Consider the following 23,237-nt stretch of genomic DNA (forward strand, 5'->3'; position numbering starts at 1 on the left):
CAATTTCCAATCGAGATAAATCTATTGGATTAGTAGGATTATCTGATTGCTGCTGAAAGAAGTAACGTTGTTTGATCATTTGTATTTCTTGCCTGATGGTCGGATTTACATGGAGGTGGCTTTGGGTTCCCAGGATTCTGGATCCTGGTTGCAGCTGGAGAGAAAAAAAGATCAATCGACACGTTTTGGAAGTGTCTGTGGGTGAATAAAAAAAAAAAAAAAGAAAGAAAAGAAAAAGAAAAAAGGAGGGGGGCGCAAAACTGGGGTTGCGGCTGCTTAAAGAAGAAAAATACAGGAAGCATCTTGAATTCTGAAACAATATTGCGGGGGTGCTCAAGATTCCAAAACCAAAAGGGGGTCTAGAAACTGGTAAATACTTTGACCAATTCAGCTTGAATTTGAAGGCGAAGTGTTGTAGAAACTGTCTCCTTGGATTATTGGAAGGGGACTGGGGGAAGATGAGGGGTGTCCCTCTGTGGATTTATCTTGCTGAGGGTAAGTCTGGGGGTCTTTTATTAGGAGGGGGCTGCCGGGTTTGTGCCTCTGCGCGGATGGTGCTGCGGACGCGGTGCTTGTGAAATGGGGAGAAAAGGGGGGATGCAAAACCACCTCGCACATCTCCGGATGGATCGCTAGGGATCTACCTAGATCGAGCTTAAAAACCTTATTTTGTGGCGTCGCTGGGAAAGCCAAGCAATCCTCCACGCTCTCAAGTTTGCATTGAAAATCTTTCAGTGGGGAGATCCCTTCTGGATCCAGTGCTTTCTCCTAGTGATACTTTAAGGAGAAGAGGCAGCGATGCCTCGGAAAACCTGCATGTGGAGGGAGAAAGCCCAAGTAAAAACCGCGGCTGCCTCGGCCGTGGTTCGGCGGCTGTCTGGGCTTCTTCGGGAATTTTGCAGGGGGAATTGCCCGTTTTCTCATTGTCTCTTCCTCCCTCCCTCCCTTCCCTCTCCGCCTCCCCCTTCTCTCAGTCCATCACGAAAGAGTTACAGGGTCACTGCATGGGATAGATACAGAAGTGAGCGACCGGCCACGCATGTTGTGTTGTAAATTCACTTGCACGACTTTGCATTCTGCAGTCCGAGGTAACTTTCTCTGAGTTGGGCGAGTGCGGGAAGGCGCTGCAGCCTTTCTGCCCGGGCCCAGGCCGGCGCGGGCGCCGGGCGGTGGGCTGCGTTTCCCGGGCGTCCCTCTCCTGCCTGCCTCGCCTCGCACTGGCTTTTCTTTCCGACTGAGCGAAGCGCGCGCCTTCCCATACTCTTTCAGCAGAATTCAGGGCAATTTTTCCTTTAAAAAAAAAATGATCGTGTGCCTCAAGAAAAACTCATCTTTATTTGCAGAAGGAAAATCGATTTTAGCACACGTAATTAAAATGAATCACTCAAATGCGTGAATATTAATTGAGTTAGGAAACTAAAAGTTCTTCGGAATCAAGAAAAGCATATTATTCTGAACCAGTTTGGAATCCACATAGGTTCAGAACAATAACATTGAAGAACAGATTCATTTAAAATATCTGCACAGGTGTACAGATATGTTAATAGGTTAATGGCTATGTTACTAGGCTGATGAACGACCCTCCCCCTACCCCATCCTTCTGACATGTCAGCATTATAATTTTAGTTGGCTTTTTAAATTCGAGGCCAATTCATTACATTTTAAACCTTCAGACATTCAAATGCATAAGCATAAAATGGAAATAGATACTCATTAAACTATAAAATAATGCATTGTGTACATTTTAATCTTTTGAAGAAAAGCATCAAATATTTTTTTCAGAGGTGTCTGTTTACAGATTCTGAAATATATGGAGATACCTTCATGGTTTTAGCATGGAGGCCTCTTCATTATTTGTGAATTCATTAGAGGCACCTCCTCAATGTCATCCGAAGCACTAAGCCTCTCAGTGCCTATTTCAGGCATTCCAGAGGCATCCGGCGTTCTGGTGTCAAAAGAGGAGGCTCCCCAAACTTTCTGCCTGGATTTGTGTGTATGCGTGTGCTTCTTAAATCTAAATTTTAAAACAAGAACATGCTATTTCTTTTTTTTTCTTTTCTTTTTAAGATGAAATAGCAAAATATAAAACTTGTCTCCCAAGAATTCTACAGTGGAAAAGTTAGTTTTCATTTCTGCAGACTTTGTGTAAGCTTGTCTCAAAATGATAGAAAGAGCAAGAAATACTTTCTACAAGCCCAATTGTTAGTTTTAGGGAGATAGCTGAGAGGCTAGGTTTGCCTTTTCTTTTACCCAGCTCTGAGTCACGTGGTTCATGTGCAGCGTGAACTGGAAGAATGGATGTTCTGTGCATTGGTACATTTCTAGTCACTGACCCTAGCTACACAGTCCATTAGAATTTAACACCTTCTAAAAAAACACTTAAAGTAACCGAAGACAGTTAGTAAATAACACAGTAAATGATAATATTAAAAAGTGAAAAGTGAATAGGAAGTGGAATGAAATTTCTCTTTTAAGGCCAAAAGATAATATCATGTTGCTATAAAAGTAGATGAAGAATATGAAACTTGAAAAAGGAGGTCCTTTTCATAGTTAGTTTGCATATTTTGTAGTCTTTGAGCCAGTGGTCATGGCATATTCCACAGTGCTGAAGAAGAAATCTCAACTTAAGGTGCCTTTGTCTTGTTTGAATAATATTTTTCAAAATTCCTATGATCACAAACAATCAATACTTTCTATTCCCTCACTCTAGTCTCCTTTGGCAGAGAAAATAAAAGGTGGACACTTTGGCCTACCTTTTGGATTCTATAAGCAGTTCCTACACAAAACTTTGGTGAACTTTATAGGTAGTGAATTCACTTTGGAAGTTCAGTAACAATGGAAATAAACAAAACTACACACCATAAATTTTTTAAAAAACTGTAGCCAGTAAACAAAGAGCAAGGTACTCAGTTGTATGAATGTTCTCTGTGAATAGAGTGAATCACTCTGTGAACTACTGAAAAACCTGAAGAGTTCGCTTAGAAAATGACATTTTGTTCTTCCATATCCAAATACATATTTTTGTTCATAATTATTAAAAAAGAACATTGTGGCTTTTTCCGTTCCGATGTTGCTACAGAATAATAGAATGTGGTAGTTTGGAGTAAAGGATGGAAGCTCTCAATGAGCCCCCAAAATGGCAAGCGTAGTTCCTAATGTATGTGACAAGATACAGCATTGGATTCCCCAACACTTGAAAATGGATGTTGTGTTTTGCCCCTGTGCCCAGAAAGCCTCTTCTGTGTTCTAAGTGGCCTACCCTTCGGGGGAGGGGACACATTTGCTGCTTCTTCCTTTGCTTTTGAGACGATTAAATACAGTTACATGTTATTCTACGTTAACTGATCTTTAAAAATTAAGTTACTACACACTCAACTGAAAGCAAAACACAAAGGGCAATCCTTTTTTAATGATTTGTACATATGTAACAAATGGTACCCCCAAATACAAATCTTTTGCTTCTTTTGCTTTAGTGAAAATGCAAAAAACAAACAAACAAACAAAATAATCAACAACAACCCAAAACTAAGAAAACACCCAACATTCAATTCATTTAAAATTTCTACTTTTAGTATTTCAAATTCGCCAAGTCTATAAAAATTAAAAAATAAAATAGTGACCACTCATGATGAATCTAGAGTATCATTTTTTAATACATTTTAAAAGCTTATTTAAAAATATTTCGAAGTAGCTAACCGCTTCATCTTGTGGGATAGCAACATTCCCCATTATTTCTAAGAAGAATGGTTCCTTAAATAAGGTGATAGGTTTGAGTATTTTTGCTTTGTTATTAAGGAAATTGCATTGCCAATATCAGATATTGCTCTGATACTATGAATTATCTCTGCTTTTCAGATCCACTCCCCCCCCCCCCCCAGAAAAACAACATGTATGTATTTGGTAGCAAACCTTTTTGAAAGAGAAAGACTGCCAACTCTAAGGTTAACTGAAGTCAGAGAAAACTAGTAAATCACTCCAGGCATTTGAAATGATTAGACATTAAACTTTTGGGGGGGTTTTATATGAATTCTTTTTACAACAGTCAATATAATTCTTCTGTGCCTACTTCCGTTGCATGTAAGAGAAATTCTAGTCAATGGCAAAACACTTTACTGCTGCCATTACTGCAGACTTTATAGATCAGAGACGTGTCAGCATGTTAGCTTCAGCAGTAATGCCTCTTTTGTGTGAAACCTTATGGGCCTTGCGGGCACTCTCTCATTCTGACACTCATAAAATGTTCCAGTCCCCATATTTGTTATTTAATTTTCTCCCTATATATAGCAACAGAGCACTCGAATAGATGAATCTGTAGCCCCAAATTGACAGGCAAGCGTGAATGGGACTAACGAGTTTTAATAATACACATATTAGGAACCGCTAACGGAAGTTTAATTAAGAAAAACAAGTTGAGCATGAAATTCATTTTGGAACAAATATAATTTAAGTTGGTGCTACAGATGTAAAATAAAAAAGCACAGTGATATGTCACAGGAAATAAAGTTCCAGGCTGATTCTCAGATCTACCCAGCACCGTTGACATCTTAGGACCTGCCTTTAACTTGATGAGCTTGGGTTTGACTTAGAAAATAGAAAAAAAATATCTACTTTTTTACAGTGTTTTCACACTGCTCTGCTTCTGGAGCCATTTTAGTGTAGTATTTGAACTATATATCTAGCCACACTTTTTGTACCTAAACTTGTTCCCTTGAGACAGGCCACATGGAAACCTCTTCTTTTTTCTGTAGTGTGTCTTTCTAATGCCACTATGTGTGCAGTTAGACCACCTGCCGAAGCCCGCGCCATCCCTGTGGGGATGCAACAAGTGTTTCAATAAGGAACATGGTCGTGTATCCATTTACCTGCCTCTATAAGTCTATTCAATTTTGGGCATAATCGAGAAAATAAGTAGTTTTATTTATTTGTTTCCTTGCTTATTTATGTATTTGATAGTGACAATGTGTTGGGGGGCAGAAGTTAGGGAAGAGATAGAATATTGAGCAATATTTTTCTAGAATGTGGTTTTCTTATAGTTTGTATCTAAATAACATAGGCAAATTCTGAAAAGAGTGAAGAACTTAGGCAATAATAAGGAGATTGCATATATGTTAGTCAACAACTGCCTTTTTGGAAACATCCAACTGATGTACAATTTATTCTTTAGGCAAATATTTGCCATCACTTATGTGTAACAGTAATTTTATTTCCTTGTTACACCCAATGAATGTTGAGTCTTCAGAAAAATAAGAGGTTAATTGTAATGTAGTAAAGTAAACTGAAAATTCTTATTGCCTTAAGAAAAAGTTATGGTGAGTACCTTGGTATTGTCATATGGAATACTCACTATGCTTAGAAAGTCAACGAGGTGGCATATGAAATCAATGAAAATTGATTTGATAAAAACCAACTTGGGATCATCACTAGTATAAATTTTCCCCATAGGACAACCACTTCTCTTATGACAGAACTGACAGGGATTACTACATATGACATTGACCAATAGTTATCACAAAATTCATACCTTAAAATGATACTTGAGCCATTTAATAGTTAACCATAACACTAGAAGAAATAAGGATTCACTTCAGTAACCATTATGTTTCAAGTAAGTGCATCCGTCATTTTTCATTTAAATCTATATTACTTAGCTGTCCAAAATTTTACACACAAGTGACAATGTTATCTGTCCCTTTTCTTATGGGCAGAAAATATCACTAGTTTCATTACCTCTTTAACTGTGCCAAGTGTTCTAATGTATATGTTATTATGAGATTGATACCGAAAATTCCCATTATTTAAAGCTATGGTCTTTAGTATTAACATTTGAGGATTAAATGAATATACAATAGTAATCTATTTCACATAATGAAATAATATTGTAGTAGCAGTCTATATAACCTCCATGATGGCAGGGATTTCTCTCTGATTTTTCAAAACCCTGTGTTTCTTGCCAGCACCTAGAACAGTGCTTTGACTCATTACTGGTGACCAACAGATACATGTTAAATGAATGAAGAGACTTGGCTTTAGCCTTGCTTGTTACCTTTTTGCTTAATGAGTGGTCTCTTCATTTTTGCTTTTTATTTTTTCTTACATAAATTATTTCTTATTTAAATTGATAGATATTTTGAAGTTGTGTGCAAAATTCCAAGGGCAAAAGGGAATATATTTAAAAGATTGAATTTTCATCAGAAAAACAACAATGGAAACTTTTTAGTGATTTTGTTAGATAATTCATTTACCTTATTTAGATAGATTGTTTTCTCTACACTTACAACTGTAATAAGATTACTTCTGGTTATAATTTACCAAAATGTACATCAGAGTTATTTTCTGCCATGAAGAAAATGTGATTATCTCAAGGAACTTTGGAAGCACTAAAAATTATCTCAGTCCTGGCAGGTTTGGCTCAGTGGTTAGAGCGTTGGCCTGTGGACCAGAGTCACGGGTTTGATTCCCAGTCTAGGGCACATACCTAGGTTACAGGTTCGATCCTGACCCTGGTAATAGTATGCGGGAGACACCCAAGTGATGTCTCTCCCACATGGATGATTTTCTCTCTCTCCCCCCCTCTCCCTCCACCCCCTCACTCTAAAAAAATCATTGGAAAAATATTCTTGAGTGAGGATTAAAAAAAAAATTGTTTCAAACCCTTACAACTTGGACAGTGAGATCTAAAATATCATGAATGCTGGTGTTTTGGTCACTATTTAAGCCTTTTTTATTTTTTAAAACATTTTATAATTCCAAGCTCTCCATTATTCGGTTTTATTTAAATGGTTAATTCATTTAGCAACTTATATTCCATGCATATATTAAATCCTTGTGAATATCTATTCACTGATGTTCTGTTACGCCAATGGCCCATGAATAGAACATTGTTTTGAATCTTAATGTTAATACTAGTAGAACTGTCATACGAAGGGAAATAAAAGAAGGGGGTATCTGCAGATTACAAGTGCAATATCCTTCGCCTTTGGGGCCCTGGTTGAGCTGTAAGCCAGGTCAGGAGCGACAGGAAGCCATTATTGTTGTTTGATGCCTCATGTGAAAGGAATTGATGGTCGTAGTCCAATTCCTCGTAGACAGTTACTTCTTAAACAATAGTCACTATAGTATTTGCCAATTCCAGCAGAAGCCTGGGAGTGAATGGACACAAAGTTTTAACTACCCTGTCTCTGCTAATCATCCTCCAAGGGGTCAAGATTGACACACCTTGGCACAGGGCCACACTGAGAAACTTAGCACTGCCTCTGCCAAAGTTGTAGCTACTCTCTGGCAACAAGGGAATTTTTAAAGAGGACTTTAATTAAGCAGGGCACCAGAAACAGCGAGTCTCCACTATTCCCAGGCACAGCAACTCACTAGAAACAAAAATAGTCTTAAATAATAAATTGAGAATATAGAATGCTGTTAGGATGTGCTATCTTCTCTATAAAGACACTGGCAGACATAATTAAGTTGCTTCTGGAAGCAATGACTTGTGACCCAAAGGTGGCCCCTTTCAGACCAAAGCATCAATTTAATATCAAGGGAAGTAATCAACTCTACCTGGATGTCTCTCCTAAGCTCTTGAGTGATTATTCATTTTCTCCGGGGGAGCACAGGTCTGCCAATTGGTTTTCAAAATGTGTCCTGCAGTATTTTACATATACATTAAAATTATTGCCCATGCCTTTTAAAAAAATAAAAATTCAACCTTCGGTCTTATCAATTCCTGTCCCTCTCCCAACTTCACTTCAATCCTTTGGAAGTCAAGGCTTCTAAGTAGATTCAAGATTTAACGGTTAATACCTGGAGATTCTTTCTGAGAGTAGGCCCAGAATAAACAAAAATAAAACTTATTTTATATAATAAAGTGTTAAATGGCTTGGTACAGCTGCTCCCTGGAAACAAAACAAACAAGACACTCTATAATATTTAGCCATTAGTTGTGATGATGGTCATAGTAGAAATTCAGTTGTGGAATGTAAAAGAAGGGCTATCACTTTGATCTTTTTTTCTTTGTGTTGTCAGAAAAGCTGTCATGGCATCTTACAATCCTATTTTTTGACAAACAATAATGGAATTAGCTGCCAGTGTATATTGTCATCTATGTACACCCCCCCCATGGGGAGGATTTCCAGTGTATTTTAATTTGTTTCTCTGTTTCATCCCTTCTTGCTCCAACTTTAATTAAGATAATACCATCATCACAGAGGTCAGTCATCACAAAGAGATTTTTAAAAAAATCTGAGGGTAAGGTTAATAGATGAAAAGTCATATAATGAATGAATAGATTATTCATTCAAGAAATATTTTCTTATGACCTACAGTGTAATGAATTGTTCTGGGGATGGTTAGTAAAAATCAACCATTCAAAAGTGATAGCCTCTCTTTTTGAAGAGGAAAGCTAATCTGATCATGTTATTTTTGTGATTATAATTCTTCTCAGACTTGGGATATGATCTCACATTCCTAAAATGACCAATTCTTGAGTTGTCTTCTCGCCAGCCTGTTACCCCACCCTTCTCTCAAGTCACACAGATCTTTCTGTTCTTGGAAAGCCTCCAACTTCACAGCATCTGGGTCTTTTCTTGTCTCTGTCTGACACACTTTGTCCTCTGGTCCTTACCTTCCACCCTCCTCATCTTTCAGAACCCCGCTTACACATCACCTCTCTTCACCTTCCTGCGCCAGATTCACTAAATCTCCCCTCAGAGCACCCTGCATTACCCTGTGGGCAAAGCATTTATCGTGACTAGGTAATATTTGTGTAATTGACTTACATTCATTTGTCTCCCCAATTGAACTGCTGTCTCCGTGAGAATTAGCACTGTTCCTATGTTGTGTATGTTGGCCTCTCGAGTGCTTCACATCAAATAATGTGAGGATGAAGAAGGGAGCTGAGTTTTTAAGTTACTGTGAGTAAAAACTACTATGAGTTCAGTCACAAGAAAGGTAACACGTGCTTTGAGAGTTGAGGAAAGGGAGTTCTTTTGTGGCTGGGAAAATCTGGGAAAATCTGACCTTTGAGCCAGGCCATGAGGGATGCTAACCGGGGTCCCTCCGGGCAAAACTGACTTTGGGAAGAGTGTTTTCCAAGAAGGGAGATTGGGGTAAACAAGTTGGGCGCAGTTCACTGACCTCTGCTCCCAGTGCGGTGTGCTGCCTTCCATTAGCATGGTTTTCTGCACGGAGGTTCAGTGCTAAAAGCTCTCACCTCTGCAATGTACTTGTGCTTTTTGCCCCCTGGACATTGTTCAAAACATTTAGTTGGGAAATTTTTTTCTCATATTAGTGTCAAATTTTAGGTTGCCTTTTCTCCTTGGTATTCTATTTTCTCTTATTTTCTTACATGATTGGAGATATTCTTTTAGGGTAGAAGTAGCCCAAGGAGGAAGAGAACAAGTAGAATTGCTTATATTTTTTGCAGAGAGAGAGGGAATGGGATGTAACTGGGTAACTGTGGAGGCTTGCTTACCTTTTATCCTAGAAGGAGGCTCTGGACAAAATTGGAAGGAGGCAGGGGTTATCTGTAGAGACTATGAATTCTTCTGCCTTTTCTCGTTCTATTTGTCGGAATCCGATACATTCACAAAACTGTGTTCTTGTTTTATTGAAAAGAATTTCAGTGGCTTTGTGTTTCAGATCTTCAATTTAATTATCGGTTACACTGAGATGATAACCATCTCTGTGGTATTTAGAGACAATTAAATGAGATGATGCAATTAGCTCACTGAATCTAGTCCATGCTCAGCTGGTGCTAGCCATTAATCAAGTTATTAATCAATAATGGTCATGGCTGAATATACTTGTCACCACATTAGTTCTCAAAAGCTACCTGTTGGTATGGCCACAACATGGGACATGGTATCCCTTGACCTTGTACATAATCCAGGTCTGGACCTTGATATTCCCATCTCAGGGTAGACCTTTGTAATCCTTGGTTCTGATTATTGCTTATTTTTACTCCTTGTATCTTTTCGGTACCACATTACCTTCTTCCCCAAATTTAGTTATTCTGTTTAATACTGTAACGATCATATCTCATAAAATTTGCTCTTGAAATTCTACCTTGCTTATCCCAGTCCTATCTTCTATCATTTACTCTCTGCTTCAGGTTATGGAATATTGCTGGAAAAAATCTCAATACGTCACTGTTTGGAGCTGCTTCCAAACAAGTCTATTAATTAGCACCAGCAAGCAGATCAGCAGCATCTCCTCCCTGTCGTGCCCTGTATTTCACTGTCCTCAGACCCTCCAGCTGAGCATAAGAATTCCTTTAGTCCCGCTGGGGAGCAAAGCCAAATGTAGGTATTATAACGGTTCAGGGCATGTTCTTCAGAGTTAGGTTTGTTTCTTGGATCTTTTTTTTCTTAGCTTAGTGGCCTTAAGAAAATTGTTTAACCACCTAGAGCCTCATTTTTCTCATCTCAAACAAGAGTTCTTGGCTTATTACTTTGTTACAAGGACTAAAGACACGAAACATGTCAAGTGTTTTAGACGGGGCTTGGCGAGCAGTTGGTGATCTCTAATATTAGTTGTTTTTGTTGTCATTTGCACATAAATGTGGATGTATTCAGCTGTACTTTAAATTGAACATGAAAATAAAATTGCTTCTGGTTGTTTTTATCACTAATCCATTCACTAAAGTAATGGTTTTCACACCTTTGTGATCACATCATCCTGTGTTTTTGATAACCAAACCATGAAAAGTATAAAAATATACATATACTCTTACATAAATATCTCTATCATCAAATTGAAAAACATACACAAAAATAGGCACTAAAATATAAGAAAAATAAAAGCAGTATTTTTAATGTTTTATAAATTTTGATGTCATCACTCTATCATTCATTACTATCTTAAGACATAGAGATTCTTAAGGTATAGTTCACAGACAACAAAATGAATATAAATCCAATTTTCAAGTTATCTTCTCTTTCTCTTGATTTTTAAAAAATTTTTTTATCCTCACCAGAGGACATTTTTTGCATTTATCTTCAGATAGAGCAGGAAGGAGAGAGGGGGAAAAAGAGAGAAACATCGATGTGAGAGAGACACATCGACTGGCTGCCACCCACATGACCCCAACGGGGGCCGGGGACAAACTGCAACTGAGGTACGTGCCCTTAACGGGACCGAACCTGGGACTCTCTGGTCCGCCGGCCAACGCTCTAACCGCTGAGCCAAACTGGCCAGAGCTTTTCTCTGATTTTTAAATTGAATATTGGGTGGCACTGGTTAATAAAAATATAGGTTTCAGGTGCACAATCTATAATACATCATCTGTATATTGTATTCTATGTTTACCACCCCAGGTCAACTCTTCTTCCACCACTGTTGATCTCCCCTTTACCCTCTTCTATCTTCCTCCACCCCCTTTCTTTCTGATAATCACCATACTGTTGTCTGTATCTATGAGTTTTGGTTATTTTTTGCTTAATCCTTTCATCTTTTTCACCCAGTTCCCAACCCTCCTCCCCTCTAACAGCTGTCAGCATCTTCTCTGTATCTGTGAGTATGTTTCTTGTTAGCTAGTTTTTTTCTGGGTGTTCATTAGATTCTACATATAAGTGAAACCATATGGTACTTGTCTTTCTCTGACTGGCTTATTTCACTTAGCATAAGTCTCTCCAGGTTCATCCATGCTGCTGCAAAAGGTAAGATTTCCTTCATTTTTATGGCTGAGTAATATTTCATTGTGTAAATGTACCACAGCTTTTGTTTATCCATACATCTACTGTAGGGCACTTGGCTTGCTTCCAAATCTTGGCTGTTGTAAATAACACTTCAATGAACACGGTGATGCACGTATTCTTTTCAAATAGCATTTTGGGTTTCTTTTGATATATTCCCAGAAGTGAAATCGCTGGATCATTATGCTGGGTCATATATCTATCTGTATATCCTCTCTGGAGAAGTATCTATTCAAAGCCTTTGTCCATTTTTATTGGATTATTTGTTTTTTTGGTGTTGAGTTTTGTAAGTTCTTTATAAATTTTAGACATTAACTCCTTATCAGATGTATCATTGGTTAATATGTTCTCCCATTCAGTGGGTTGTCTTTTCACTTTGTTGAACGTTTCCTATGCTGTGCAGAATCTCATTAGTTTGATGCAGTCTCATCTATTTTTCTTTTGTTTGCCTTGCCTGAGAAAAAATATTAGAAAAAATATTGCTACAGGAAATGTCTAAGATTTTACTGTCTGTATTTTCTTCTAGGATTTTTATGGTTTTGAATAAAACATTTAATTATTTAATCCATTTTGCATTTATCCTTTTATATAGGATAATGATGTGGTCTGGTTTCATTTTGTTTGCATGCATTTGTCCATCTTTTCCTACACCATTTATTGAACAGACTATATTTAACCCATTGTATGTTTTTTACTCTTTTGTCAAATATTAATTGACCATGAGGGCATGGGTTTATTTCTGGGCTCCCTATTCTCCTCCATTGAGCTATAAGTCTGTTTTTATGCCAGCGCTATGCTATTTTGATTACTATGGCCTTGTAGTATAGTTTGATATCATGATTCCTCCAACTTTGTTCTTCTTTTCCAAGATTGCTCTGGGTCTTTTGTGATTCCATATAAATATTTGGAATATTTATTCTAGTTCTATGAAACATACAATTAATATCTTGATAGGAATTGCATTGAATCTAGAGATTGCTTTGGGGAGTATGGACATTTTAATGATGTTAATTTTTCCTATCCATGAACATGGTTTATGCTTTCACTTATTTGTGTTTTTTTTCAGTTTCTTTCTTCAGTGTCTTATAAATTTCTGAGTAAAGGTCTTTTATATCCTTGGTTAAATTATTACTAGGTATTTTTTATAAAGTTTTTGTAGTTTCCCTTTATGATAGTTTATTATTAGTGTATACAAATAGAATTGATTTCTGGATATTTATTTTGTATCATGCTACTAGTCTGTGTGTGTCTTTCATTCTGAGGTGAGTCTCTTGTAGACAGCATTTATATGTATCTTGTTTTCTTATCCATTCAGATACCCTATGTCTGTTGATTGGAACATTTAAGCCAATTACATTTAAAGTGATTATTGATAGGTACTTCCTGTACTTCTAAGTCTCTTTCCTTCACCTGGTTAGGGAAGTAATCAGCCATTATTTCTTCAAATAAGTTCTTAATTTATTGCTCTCTTTCTTTTCTTAATGGTAGCCCTATTATGCAGATGTTGGTATGCTACATGTTGTCCCAAAGGTCCTTTAAAATATTCTCATTTTTAAAAATGTTTTTGTCTTTTTGCTGGTCTTATTGGGTATTTTCTGCCACCTTGTATTTCAAATTGCTGATTGGATCCTCTGCTTCATCCAACCTGCTGTGTATTTCTTCTAGTGTATTTTTCATTTCAGATATTGTATTCTTCATTTATGATTGGTTCTTTTTATATGGTTTCTATGTCATTTTTTATGTTGCTATTCTCACTAAGTTTCTTGAGCATCCTCATAACCATTACTTTGAACTCTATGTCTTATAAATTGCTTGCCTCCATTTCATTCAGCTCTTTTTATGGAGATTTCTCTTACTCTTTCATTTGGGGCATGTTTCTTTGTCTCTCACTTTGGCTGCCTCTTTATTTTCTTTTTATGTAATAGGTAGATCTGCTATGTCTCCCAGTCTTGATAGGGTGGCCTTTTGTAGTAAGTGTCCTTTGGGACCCAGTAGCACAGTCTTTTTGATCAACTAAACTGAGTGGTCAAACAATGTCCCTTGTGTGGGTTATATGAGCTTTTTTGTTATAATTGAATCTTGATTGCTATTGGCTCGTTTGTGCATGGGGTTGACCCTCAGGCTGGCTGAAAGTGTGGATCAGCCCCGCCCATAGTGTATAAGCTGCTGTGCAGGTGCTGAGCACATGAAGTGGTATTTGTCTTAGCAGGGTCTGGAACCTGCTGAGATTTCCCTTTGAATATGTGGCTTGTCCAGGTAATTGGGTCCTGCTCTGATGTTGTCTGAAGCTGGCCTCCGTGTGTATTGGTTCTGGAGCCTTTTGGCGGGGACTCTGGTGCAGGCCAATATCAGAGCCTGACTGTGACTTGCCTTGGGCAACCTATTTGGAACTTCAAAGTGATCCAGAGCCTGTGGCTGCCTCTGCTGGGCCTGGGTGTGTGCGAGAAGGATCAAGCTCCTTACCAAGGCTTTGACTAGCACTGGGCCCAGGGGCAGGTCAGCAAAAGTCCCACAGCACTCTGAGACCTGCCCCTGCCTTCCTCTGCCTGTTCGGTGTTTGTTAGGCTCAGTCACTGAAAGAGCTTCTGGCAGTACTCAGGTTTCATTAGGTAGGTTCTCAATGAGTCACTAGGTAGGGAAGACTGATGTTCACCAGATCTATACAGGTTCAAACTTGGTGCCAACGCTGGGTCTGAGGCCACTCAGCAAATGTCACAGGGTATACAAAGTTTAGCTGCCACCCTCTGTGTGCTCACAGACCTTTGTGGCTGGGCAGGGTCCCAGGGAGTTGTCAGGGTGAAGCCAGCAGTTTATCATGCCCAGACTTTGGCCACATGAAGGGAGGGCTCTGCACCTGTCAGGTGTATGAGGGAAGACTGTTCTCTGCCCTAAAGCCAGGACTCAGTCTGTCCCAGATTTGCTGGAGCTAGATCACAGCAGGGTGGGCCTAGGGGAGCTGGGTGGGTGGGGCCAGTGGATCTCCCTTGAGGGGGAGGTGCAGGTCAGTCTTGAGGGAAGATGGGGGAAGTTGCCCTTACCCCAGAGCCACACAGCTCAGTCTCTCCAGAATTCTGGCCAGATTTTGGCAAGGCAGAGCCACCAGAAGTCAGGAGAAGGGGCTGTCAGGAGCATGGAGAATTGGGCCAGGGGATCTCCAGTGAGGGGGAGGCAACAGTCAGGTTCACAGGAAATTGGGGGAGTGGTCCCCACCCCAGAGCCACACACTGACACTTCCTGAGTCTGCCCAGACCTCTGTCCCCCAGCCCAGGCACCTGACTCCGCAGCAGAGCAGAGGCACAGTGTGGGGCGACAGGGTGTCCAGAGGGTGGGGCAGTTGGGCCCCCCAGGCTGATGCTGTACAGAGGAGAGTGTACCACCTAAGAGAGATGACATCTGTGGTGTGGGAGAGGAGCTCAGCTCAGGGGTCCTGGTGGCTGTTACCTTAGCTCTCTCCAGAGACACAAGCCCCCGTCTCCTTATATTTTTGTCGCAAGTTATTATATATGATGAAATAAACCTTGTTTTTAGTCTTGCGATATTGCTGAAGAAGAGCTTGTACTAAAAGCAGAAGTTTCATTTTTCCTTGTTTCTTTTTCTTATGATTAGATTGCTAGCTTTTCCTTTAAACAGCATTTATCTTGTGGGAAAAACAACCCAGTCGTCCATTTTGTGAAGGTTACTTTAATTAAAACATGATGAAAATGTATAGATGCACCTGTTCAATGGTATAAACTGCAGTACATCACTACACATCGAAAAGAATTATGACAATAGTAAAACGCCACTGCTGGCCAACCTGCCACATTGTAGGACATCACACGTTCCCAAGAGCACCTCCAGTGCTGGGTGCGCCACACAACCTGTGAGGGCCCTGGCATTGCACCACATTTTCATGTTAGCAAACCTCAGCTTCTTTCTCTTTTTGCTTTTATGTAAAATATTATGATACACAGGAGTTCAACAACCAGTTCCCTTTCCTCGTCTGGTCATCTGATGGCCTGTGAACACACTGCCTTGGAGATCCCTGCTCCACAGTACTGCCGGCTTAATTTTTGTGCGAAATAATTTGATAATGCTCTTCCTCTGCTAGGGATATGTAATGGCTTTCATCATCTAGTGAACAAAATCCAAGCTCTTTAGCCTTTTAATGAAGTGCTTGCTTGATTTGGCTGTAACCTGACTTTCCTGTCTCATTCCATGCTGAACCTCATTTACTCTGTATTCTGGCCAAACTAAACTGTACCTTCCTCAGATGTGGCTGCTTCTTTCCTTTCTGCCGCAGTGAGTTTACCCAGGGAAAATAGAAAGGCTCTGAAATGGAAGTTTGACAGCAAGAAGTTTATTTGGTCATGGCATTGGGAAAAATACCTGGGAGGGAGGGAGAAAATGACAGCCGACTCCTTCCTGTGCCCCTTTCCACAGGGAACCTGGGGGCAGCATGGCCCTTGAGTTGGTTGCATTAAGGCAAGAAGGCCTGGCCTTTCTACACAGGTGGGAGCCAGTCCCTGGAATGTGAGCTGGCTCCTGGCTGGTTGAGCACCACAGTATTTACCACCTGTCCTTTCTACTGTTTCTAGAAAGCGCCCACCTCCTGGGATCTCTTCCATGCCTGTCAGTGTTCCAATCCTGTTCATTCTTTGGGGCCCTGCTCAAATTCCCCCTGATTCATGAAGTCTTTCCTAATCTACGAACTCAAGGTAGACCCGTGTCTTCTTCTAAAGACTTATGACGTTTCGTGCGATTGCATTCATTTATTTATTCATCCCATTTTAAAGTACTGACTATGTGAATTAATTGCATGTTAGTTACGTAAGTTCAGTTACTGAATGGACTCACAGGACACAAATAATTGATACTCCCTGAACAGCTTTATTACAGGCAAAGAACACAGACAGCAATAGCCGAGGAAGAGTGTGCATTGGATGAGGTCTGGAGATCTCTGTCACAGGCTCTGTGTTCTCCAGTGCTGGGTCATGCAGGGTGCCCCTAGTCTCTAGGTTGTGAATCACCACCCATGTGCATGTGAAACATGTTGGTATAGAAAGCCCAAAATCTGTTGGTGGTCAGAGTTTCTTGCCGTGAGCTAGTCACACAGGCACATTCCTATTATATAACTAAACCAGAACATTGAAAATCACCATACTCCACTGAAAACACCTACTATTGAATGCAAATATTATTAAATTATTATTATTAAATCCATTTTTTTCATTGCAAAGATTCATTCTTTTTTTTTTTTTAATTTAATTTTTGTTACAGATGTTTCTCCTTTTTTACCCCATTGAAATCCTCCTCTTCATCCCCCCCTCTCCATCCCTGGCTTTGTTGTCCATGTCCATTGGTTATGTGTACATGCATATAAGTTCTGTGGTTTATCTCTTCCCTCCCCGAACCACCCCCTCTTCTGAGGGTTGTCAGTCTGTACCCTACTTCCACGTCTCTGGGTCTAACTTATTCCTCAGACTGTTATGTTTATTATATTCCACAAATAAGTGAGATCATGTGGTATTTGTCTTTCTCTGCTTGGCTTGTTTCGCTGAACAAAATTCTCTCCAAGTTCTTCTATGCCATCCCAAAGTATAAGAGATCTTTCTTTCTTACAGCTGCATAGTACTCCATTGTGTATATGTACCACTGCTTTTTTATCTATTCGTCTACTGATGTACACTTGGGCTGTTTCCAGATATTAGCTATTGTAAATAGTGCTGCTATAAACATGGGGGTACACATATTTTTTCTGATTGGTGTTTCAGGCTTCTTAGGGTATATTCCTAGAAGCAAGATCACTGGGTCAAATGGAAGTTCAATTTTTTGAGGTAACACCATATTGTTTTCCATAGAGGCTGCACCAGTCTGCATTCCCACCAGCAGTGCACTAGAGTCTCCTTTTCTCCACACACTTGCCAACACTTGCTGTTTGATGATTTGTTGATGGCGGCCATTCTGACAGGTGTGAGGTGATGATACCTCATTGTTGTTTTAATTTGCATCTCTCTGATGATTAGTGATGTTGAGCATTTCTTCATATGTCTCTTGACCATTTGTATGTCCTGTTTGGAGAGGTGTCTATTCAGCTCCTCTGCCCATTTTTTAATTGGGTTCTTTGTCTTCCTTTTGTTGAGTTGTATGAGTACTCTCTAGATTTTGGAAATTAACCCCTTATCTGTTGTATCATTGGCAACAATGCTCTCTGATACAGTGGGTTGCCTTTCCATTTTGATGGTTGATTCTTTTGCTGTGCAGAAGCTTTTTAGTTTGATGTATTCCCATGTGTTCATTTTTTCCTTTGTTTTTGTTGCCTTAGGTGATGTATCAGTAAAAATTCAGCTGTGTATGATGTCCGAAATTTTGTTGCCTACATTTTCTTCTAGTATTTTTATGGAATCACAGGTCATGTTTAAGTACTTTATCCATTTTGAGTTTATTTTTGCGTATGGTGTAAGTTGATGGTCTAGTTTCTTTTCTTTTCTTTTTTTTTTTTTGCACGTAGCTGTCCAGTTTTCCCAACACCATTTATTAAAGAGGCTGTCTTTACTCCACTGTATGCTCGTGCCGCCTTTGTCAAATATTAATTGAGCGTATTTCCTTGGGTTCATTTCTGGGTTCTCTGTTCTGTTCCACTGGTCTATATGCCTGTTCTTGTGCCAGTACCAGGATGTTTTGCATTTCTTAAACCAAATATTGTTACTAAGCACTGGTGACAGGCTGATGATATGTTCTGAACTCAAAACAACTCATAAACTCATAGGTATGAAACATTATTTAGCTTTAGTTAATATAGCCAGTCTTCATTATTCCTGGATCCATATTTTCAAATTTGGCTGTTCACTAAAATGTATTTCTAATCAATACTCATGGTGCTTTCACAGTCATTCACAGATATGAGCAAAGCAGTACAACATTTGATTTGCCCTGTGAACATGTTTCCAACTGAGGTTGAACCAGGTAATACTCTGCCTGCTAGTTTTGGCTCTCATGCAGAGCTGAACAGAAGCTAGGGGTGGAAGAGAGCAGTGCAGTGGAGAGCTAGAAACTCTAGCCCTGGTCAGTCAGAGGGAGTTTGAGTCCCCCTCTGGCCCTCTAGTGGCCTCAGACAAGTCACTTAACACATCAGAACTTTGTTTTTCTCATTTGTGAAATAAATAAAATAGAATCTACTAAGATAAATTGTTTTTAGGGTTTAAGATTATGATTTATAACTATGTTAAATGTGTGTGTGTGTGCATGTGTGTGTGAATTTCCCTGGGGGCAATGGATCAGAGTTCCTTAATTCAGTGTTTGCAATGACTTTATAGAACATAACTACAGTGAACAATGCCAATCAATTGAATTGGCCAGACTCTACATAGCTTAGTGATAAGCACGCAGTCAATCCTGATCTGCTGAGATTTACCTGTGTCTGCACTCTGTAAAGGATTTTCACATAAATTTTATGATGGATATAAAAATACTATTTTTAAAAACCAACAACACAAAGTCCTTGCCCTTGAATAAGGAATTCAGTAGCGGCGGAAGGTTGAGTTCAACAATAAAACAAAAAACGAAGCAAGGTAGAAAAAAACAGGTAATAAGAGAAAAAGACAACACATAGATAGCTATGTAAAGTTAGAAGTCAGAGACTTCCTGCTGGGTGCCACCTCCCCGTTCATCAGGTATTTATTGAACACATATCACATTCCAACCTGCATTAGAGTCATTTTTTATGTAACTTATTCCTTTATAATATTGTAGTTATTTGGGAGCAAAAACTAGATTGCACTTGTCTTTAGATTTTCATAACATTTAGCACAACAGCTTATTCTTTGTAGATACCCAGTACAAATTTGTTGATTGAATGAAAGACTGATGAATATGGCCATCACGGTGATTTTCTTCTGCCCCAGACAGTTCTCTCTGCTCTCTCTACAATCATCTCCTGGTCTGGGTCATTCAGGAACAAACTGGTTGATAAACCAGTTATGATAAATTAATGTAAGTGAAATAATATACTCCCACTTATGTCTTTTTAAGTGTTACTTATTTTTTATTTTATTTCTCTCAGAGCAGTAACACATGCTCTAACCCAAAGGGAGAGATAATTGAGGAATCTGTGAACTAGTGTCTCCACGAACTTCAAAGTCAGATGAAGTTTGTCCTGTGTAGATTGATAGGCTCATCTACTTGCCCACTCTGCTGAGTAAGGCTTTTCTAACCTCATTATTTTAATGTATTTATTATAAAACACATCAAACATAGAGGAAAATACAGAGAATTCTGTAACAAATGTGTGCAGGTATGTGTGTGTTATCACCCAACACTATCAAATGCTGAGATGTAAATTTAATTAATTGCTGTTTTTTTAATATATTTTTTTTCTTTATTGATTTGAGAAAGAGAAGAAGGCAGAAGGAGAGAGAAACATCGATGAAAGAGAACATTGGTTGGCTGCCTCCTGCATGTGCCCACTGGGGACTAGGTCCGCAATCCAGGCATGTGCCCTGGTCAGAATCGAACCATCAAACTCTTGGTGCATAGGTCGGCGCTCAACCACAGAGCCACACCATCTGGGCTAATTGCTGGTTTTTAAGGCCTCACACAGGTTCTCCATCTTAGGTGCCAATTAATTAATTGAGTGAATTAATTAATTAATAGCTGGAACTAATTTTATTCTCTTTCCTCCTTACCCAGGGATGACAAATGTCTTGTTAATACATATTTATGTATCTGTGAATAATATATGGAATTATTTTACTTATTTTAAGCTTTATTTAATAGCATTTTACTGCACCTAGTCTGCAACTTGCTTTATTCAAAAGTTTTGATATTTATCTATGTTGATATATTTAGGTCAGGTTTCTTTATTTTCACTGAAATACAGAATTCCAAATTGTGAATATATATCATAATTTATTTATCAAGAGCTATCAGTGGACATTTAGGCTATTATGAAGTTGGGATTTTTTTTTGTTGTTGTTACCCCTTTATTTTGTTTTTACTTTTTGAACATAAACGACCAATCACTGCATTCAATGTAAAGTTGAAAAGGGAAAAAAAAAGAGTATGTCCTGCCCGTTTGGCCTAGCAGTTGGAACGTTGGCCTGCGGACCAGAGAGTCCGGGTTCGGGTCCTGCTAGGGGGACGTACACCACCCCCAAAAAGAAAAGGAATAAAAAAAATAACAGAATGAAATCTAAACTTTCAATAAGAACAAGGCATACCATTTAAATTTCTCTGTTTCTACGAAATTGTCAGAATGTTTACTTAGACTCTACCTTCTCAAGGAACATAAATACTCTTACAATTCAATTTTGAATGTACCAGGATCTGTTTTTTTCAAGTGCCAATTGTTGAGTGAAAGACTATATTGTGTACATTGATCAAGAGGATGACCTTTCAATCAGATGCCACTGGGCTCCTAGATGTGCTATTGATAAGATAATCAGCTGAGAGGCTTTGGCCAAGATATTTAACCTCTTTAACTCTCAGTTCCTCAGGAGTCAAAGTGAATAACTGTTGAACCCATATTATAGGATCGTTGTAAATGAGATGTAAAAGCGTAAAAGCTAAAGGTTCTGGCATATACTAAGGAAGCACCAATCAATAGGAAAATATATATCTATATGTATTTTTAATTTCAGTTGTTTCAACAAACCATATTTTTATATTAGACTTGGATGACTATTATTATTATAATAGCAACTTCTGAAAATCTTTGGGATCAATACTGTAAGTTATCCATACATAGAGCCCACGAGGAATGGGATAATTTTGTAACCTCAGAAGCTAAACATTGTTAGAATTTGAAAATTCACCATGGCATGCAAAATTTGAATCCTTCACAATTTGTGTTGAGCAGAACATCAGTGGAAAACAGGAGCCCCTTTATTTTTAACAAAGTTAAGACTTGTAAATACAAAAAGAAGTGCTATTTTATTAGTAACTAAACAAGTGCTTTTTATTATTAATGAAATACCAAGTGAGGAAAGAAGAGGTTTTGGAAATAGTTGTACTTGAAAATTAGGCTGAATAAAAAGTAGTGACAGAGACTTGTAAGACCTCACCAAAGGTTCTCTATTTTAGGTGTAAAAAAAAGGGTACTTTTTAACACCAAAATGTTACTAGGAAAGACAGACATGCTGTGGCCCACCCAGATTCTGCACAAGAAGAAGTGCAATATACTCCAAACAGAAATGGGTTACATAGCTAAATCTTCAATCCACGCTATGGGACAGGAATGGGACAGGTCTAAGCCAGTCTTTTGTATGTTAATTTGTGTTTACAGCAAAGGTATTCGAATTAACACAGACTGAAGTATTTTTTTTTTTATTCTCACCGAAGGACATTTTTCCATTTTTTGTTCAGACACAGTGGGAGGGAGGGAGAGAAAGAGAGAGAGAGAGAGAGAGAGAGAGAGAGAGAGAGAGAGAGACATCGGTTTGGGAGAGACACATTGAGTGGCTGCCACCCGCACGACCAACTGGGGCCGGGGACAAACTGCAACCGAGGTACGTGCCCTTAGCGGGAACCGAACCCGGGTCTCTCCGGACCACAGGCCAACGCTCTAACCGCTGAGCCAAACCAGCCAGGGCTAGACTGAAGTATTTTTGAAGAAAAACATTTATCTCCTCGTTGCCTTCGGTGATGGATTTGATTGTTCAGAGCTAAAGGAACACTGGGCCTGAACCAAACCTCTCGCTGACCTCTGTGGTTTTCACAGTCTCCTCTTCAATAACACAGCCTCACTGCCCCAGCAGTGCTTCCGGAATCATCCCCTAATGTGACAGAAACATCTGTAACACGTATCAACACTATTATTTTCAAAGTAAGCTCTTTAAGTTTACTTGAATAAGAAAAGACAGATTTGCCAAGTGGTATGCTATTTTGCAGTTAATGTAAGATTACGCTGTGAATTGAATGGGTACTGAATGTTATATTTTATTCTGATGCCTTTTAAGTTGAACTGGGTAAACGGTGTTGGGTGTTGGATGCTTCATCAGTGTTACTATGCAAGATGCAATGATTAGGTATAATTGTTCTTTTAAACTACCAAGCAGCCTCCCCCTCCTCCACTCCCCCCTCCTTTTTGGTATTCTTTTTTTGATTGCTAACAGATAATGGGAACGAAATTTGTAACTTAGAATATGTTGACTTTGACTCAGATATTAATTTTCACCTTGCAATTTACAGATATCTAAACTATAGCTACACAGTAAGAAACTGCAAAATAAATGATGCCAACATCTGTTTCTTTTCCAGATTGTGTCTAAAGCCACATTGTCTTTACAATTTTTTACCCTTAATTTAAGGTGTGGGATCTGTAACTAATAATTTTATGCAGACTTTTGAGAAATAGCAAGGAGGCTTCCATTATTAGGTAGTTGTACTTAAATAATTCTACTTCAACTCAGTAGTTTTCCTGTTATAACATTAGCTTTGCTTTTTTGTACATAGCACAGAATTGGGGACCATTTTACGTTTGTTTGTTCTTTAATATATTCAGTTATTCTTGCGGATTTTGTTTATGTTCTACTAATTCTCTTCCAATATTTATTTTTTTAAAAGGTTTTCTACCAC

The 23,237-nt window shown here is 38.8% G+C and overlaps 1 protein-coding gene across 1 annotated transcript in view; it reads left to right on the plus strand.

The window, feature by feature from the left end:
* The first annotated feature begins 276 nt into the window (after positions 1-276).
* The window catches only part of NLGN1 (neuroligin 1), a 713,990-nt gene continuing 691,029 nt past the window's right edge, over positions 277-23,237 (plus strand). Inside the window, exon 1 of the mRNA XM_036243017.1 lies at positions 277-495. The gene's annotated coding sequence lies outside the window, so the exon portion shown is untranslated. The remainder of the gene's footprint in view (positions 496-23,237) is intronic.

Source organism: Molossus molossus, unplaced genomic scaffold (assembly GCF_014108415.1).
Source record: "Molossus molossus isolate mMolMol1 unplaced genomic scaffold, mMolMol1.p scaffold_m16_p_5, whole genome shotgun sequence".
Lineage (NCBI taxonomy): Eukaryota > Metazoa > Chordata > Mammalia > Chiroptera > Molossidae > Molossus > Molossus molossus.